This window comes from Macaca nemestrina, chromosome 5 (assembly GCF_043159975.1).
Source record: "Macaca nemestrina isolate mMacNem1 chromosome 5, mMacNem.hap1, whole genome shotgun sequence".
Classification (NCBI taxonomy): domain Eukaryota; kingdom Metazoa; phylum Chordata; class Mammalia; order Primates; family Cercopithecidae; genus Macaca; species Macaca nemestrina.
Window position 1 is genome coordinate 160,097,647 of NC_092129.1, and position 4,901 is coordinate 160,102,547.

Here is a 4,901-nt window from a genome sequence, read left to right on the forward strand (position 1 = left end):
ATTCCTACAGTTGTAGAATAAGCAGCAATCAATGTAATTCGCCATGTATTTATGATGAAATCTTTTGCAAATTAGGACTAGAAGGAGATGTTCAGGAAACTATGGTGTAGTATTTAATGGAAGAAACTTCAGAAGCATTCCTATTAAATCTAGCAGCATGATAAGTATTTCTGCCCTAATATTGTGCTAGAGCCAGTCGGCTAATAAATTTACATAAATACTTTTGTCTGAGAATAAATAGAGCAGCTAGAGAGCACTCAGCTAGACCTAAGCCTGCATGGGACCATAGCCATTTCAAAAACTGAGTTTGATCTATTTGATTTTCCATAACAAAAAATAAAATAACACAAAAATTAGAATAAAGTATAGTAAAATATCATGACCACAGGATAGGGAAGGACCTCTTAAACCAGACACCTTCAGAACTTATAAAAAAAGAAAAAATTGTATAAAATATATGTGTTCTAAATATATGTTAAATACTTTAATATGCATTAAAATTCCAAATGTTCAAAAATATATTAATTCTTTAATGTAAACTACATTAATAGGTAATATTTAATTTATAATATTTACAAATAAATATAGTGTAATTTATGAAATTCAATTTATATAAATGGATACATTTATAAAATTTAAAGTCCTAGATATGCATTAAAGTCTTAAACATTCAAAATGTTAGAATAAAATATATTTGGTATATATATGGCCATAGGGTGGAAAGGATTTCTTAAGTCAGACAGAGCAAGAAGTTATAAAGAAAGACAAAATTTGATGTTTTATAAAGTTTAAATACAATGCAGATCAAAAATCACTAGACACAAAAATATTACTATATGTTACAAATCTTAAAGAGCTCAATAGAAAAATGAACACTGTGTTAGTGTGCTGAGGATAACAGCTTCCAGCTCCATCCATGTTTCTGCAAAGGACATGATCTCATTCCTTTTTATGGCTACATAGTATTCCATGATGTATAAGTACCACATTTTCTTTACCCAGCCTATCATTGATGGGCATTCAGGTTGATAAAATGTCTCTGCTATTGTGAATAGTGCTGCAATGAACATAGATGTGCATGTATCTTTATAATAGAATGATTTCTATTCCTTTGGATATATACCCAGTAATGGGATTGTTGGGTCAAATGATATTTCTGCTTGTAGATCTTTCAGGAATTGCCACACCATCTTCCAAAATTGTTGAACTAATTTACATTCCTACCAACAGTGTAAAAGTGTTTCCTTTTCTCTGCATCCTCGCCAGCATCTGTTGTTTCTTGACTTTTTAGTAATCGCCATTCTGACTCATGTGAGATGGTATCTATCTCATTGTGGTTTTGGTTTGCATTTCTCTAATGATCAGTGATGTTAAGCTTTCTTTCATATGTTTGTTGGCCACATGAATATCTTCTTTTGAGAAGTGTCTGTTCATGTTCTTTGACCACTTTTTAATGTTTTTTTTTTTTTTTTTTTTTTTTTTTTTTTTTTTTTTTTTTCCTATTTTTTGCTTAAGTTCCTTGTAGACTCTGGATATTAGACCTTTGTCAGATGGGTAGACTGCAAAGATTTTCTTCCATTCTGGAGGTTGTCTGTTCGCTCTAATGATAGTTTATTTTGCTGTGCAGAAGCTCTTTAGTTTAATTCGATCCCATTTGTCAATTTTCTTTTTGTTGCAATTACTTTTGTTGTTAATTATTCAAGACCAAAAAGCATAAAAAGAGACGTATGTCCACCCAAGTGAAAAGGCAGTTTGGGAAACTGCATTTCACAGTATGCCCTGCCTCTTGAAAGTTAAAAATCTTGACTGGCACAGAGCACCCTGGGACACCTGTGGCTAGCACCATTTAGAAGTAAATGGCATAAGGCTGTGTTCTGACGTGAAGGCTTCCCCCTTCCATGGGACACTTAACCAGACACAGGGCACAACACCAGAGGTGAAATTTCAGTGGATATTGAGTCTGGGGTAGAACTTCTCTTTCCCCACAATTCTAGCTTCCAAAGATGTGGAGTTGGTGGAGCTGTCCATTGGTCTGCTGCTCTGTTTCTCATGGGTACTGCCTCTGCCTCCCCACATCACCAGCGTCCCCACTGCCGCTAGTCCTTAGCGGGGATTCTGGGTTAGGTGCTCTTCCTACTCAACTTCAACCAACTTGTACAGCTCCATGGTGGCCTGGGCATCTTCCACAGAGGAATAGCCACTCTTCCTAACCTGGATATCCCAGTTTAGCAGCTTTTTGGTGAGATGCTTCAGAGACATGGTGGCGTTCTCTGGGTGGTCAGGTGGGGGGATATAGGATCCTTACAGTTGAGGAGGGGGGATACAGGTGGTGTCATGGGTGAGGGACTTGGGGTGAAAGTACTAAAGGGCTTTGAAGTCATTGTGGATGGCATGTCCCACCACTATCTTCCCTGTGAGTATCTTCAAGATCTGGCCTGGAGCAATCTTGAAGGGTGTGGCATTCACCATGTGCTGCTTGTGGATACCATTCCATTCTGGTCCAGTAGTCCACAATGTGGCAGTGGGGAAGGATGTACTCATCATAAAGCACATTTCCGTTGTAGTTGGCAATGCTACATTGAGCCAAGGAACTAACATGCCCCTTGGGTCTTGTGCCCACCATCTCAGAGTTAATTGCCACCATCATCTTCCTTGGCAAACTTCTGGGATGCTCTGGAGCATTTATTCTCTGAATGAGCTTGGGTGGAGTTCTGTGGGGCATTCTTCTGTGGATGGTTCTTAGAGGATTTCTTCTGGGAGTGGGTTGGGTGCCTATTAATCTTGGGAAGGGCACTCCAGATCTCCCCCAACAAATCTAGTTTAGCAGCAACAGAATCAACCTTCTTCAAAGGGGCAGGGGTCAGTCAAGCCACTGCAGCTTTCTTGTCCAGGGGCTGTCCTGATCCATTGGAGGCAGTGGTCTTCTTATTTTTTAGGAAGGGAGGGGTCTTCCAAGTGCCATCTACCCTATGAGTTTCCCCATTTTTTGGAGGTTCAGAGTAAAACTTAGGTGCCTCACAAGGGGGCTGGTTCTTTTTACCCAGAAAGCCCTTCCATTCCAAGAGCCTCCACTTCTTGACAAAATTTCAGTGCTTGGCATTTCCTTCTAATGTTTTTTTGGGAGGCGGTTCCCCCAAATCCAGATTGAGCAGTAAAGTAGACATAGGGACAGTGGGAGGTGGAAGAGGAGTTGGGAAAGAAGGATGGATGAAAGGAGGATGTGGAACTCATTCCCTGCTGAATCCTACTGTTCAACATGTGAAGGTCTGTAGTACACCCTCCCAAATGGGCCCAGCTAAGACTGGAAGCGTCCAGAGCTGGATGCGGAAATCGGTGCAGTGCTGACAGATATTTTATTCTTTTTGGAGCAACTATGAATGGGAGTTCATTCATGATTTGGCTCTCTGCTTGCCTGTTGTTGGTGCATAGGAATGCTAGTGATTTCTGCACGTTGATTTTGTATCCTGAGACTTTGCTGAAATTGCTTATCAGCTTAAGAAGCTTTTGGGCTGAGACGGTGGGGTTTTCTAGATTTAGGATCGTGTTATCTGCAAACAAAGATAATTTCACTTCCTCTCTTTCTATTTGAATACCCTTTACTTACTTGTCTTGCCTGATTGCCCTGGCCAGAACTTCCAATACTACGTTAAATAGGAGTGCTGACAGAGGGCATCCTTATCTTGTGGTGGTTTTCAAGGGGCGTCCTTTCAGCTTTTCCCCATTCAGTATGATATTGGCTGTGGTTTTGTAATACATGGTTCTTATTTTGAGGTATGTTCCTTCAATACCTAGTTTATTGAGAGTTTTTAACATGAAAGGACGATGAATTTTATTGAAGGCCTTTTCTGCATCTTAAAATACATTATTAACTGAGGAAATTAAATACCTCTTAAATATTCTTTAAGATTTGGAAACATGCAAAAACAATGTCAGAAGGAGCCAAATCAGAATTGTCAGGTTAATACCTAGTGATTTCCCATCGAAACTCTTTCAAAATTGTCCTTGTTTGTTGAGGCATTGGTAGGAGCATTGTTGTGGTGGAGGAGGACTCTCTGGTGAAGCTCTCCCAGGATTTTTTCTGCTAAAGCTTTGGCTAACTTTCTCAAAAACACTCTCATAATAAGATTTTATTGTTCTTTGACCCTCCAGAAAATCAACAAGCAAAATTCCTTGAGTATCCCAAAAAACTGTTGTCATGACATTTGCTCTTGACTGTGCCACTTCCATCTCTTGGTAGCCATTGCTTAGATTGTGCTTTGTCTTCAGGTGTGTAGTGGTAAAGCCATATTTCATCTTCCGTTATAATTCTTCAAAAAATAATACTTTAGGATTTTGATCCCACTTGTTTAAAATTTCTGTCTAAATGTGTGCTCTTGTCTGCAGCTGAAATGGGTGCAATGTTTTTGGCAACTTTAATTTTTCGATTAAAATCGTGCACACTGAACCAGCTGAAATGTCTATGATGTTGACTATTGTTTCTGCTGTTCAATGTTGGCTTTCTTCAACTAGGGTACAAACAAGATAAATTTTTCCTTGCAAATTGATGTGGATCGTCTGTCACTATGAGCTTCAACATTGTTGTGTTTCTTAAAATGAGCTATTTATTTGCAAACTGCTGATTTCTTTGGGGCATTATTCCCCGAAACATTTTCTAAAGCATCAATAATCTCACCATTATTTTCTTTTTTCTTTTTCTTTTCTTTTCTTTTCTTTTTTTTTATATGGAGTCTTGCTCTGTCGCCCAGGCCAGACTGGAGTGCAGTAGTGTGATCTCGGCTCACTGCAACCTCCGCCTCCTGGGTTCAAGAGATTCTCCTTCCTCAACCTCCCAAGCAGGTGGGACTCCAGGCAAACGCCAACATACCCAGCTAATGATGTCACCATTCTTATACCCATGCTTC

The 4,901-nt window shown here is 39.3% G+C and overlaps 1 pseudogene; it reads right to left on the reverse strand.

Annotated features, from left to right (window-relative positions):
• Positions 1–2,103: 2,103 nt before the first annotated feature.
• Positions 2,104–3,164, reverse strand: LOC105482633 (interferon-stimulated 20 kDa exonuclease-like 2 pseudogene; annotated as a pseudogene).
• Positions 3,165–4,901: the final 1,737 nt, after the last annotated feature.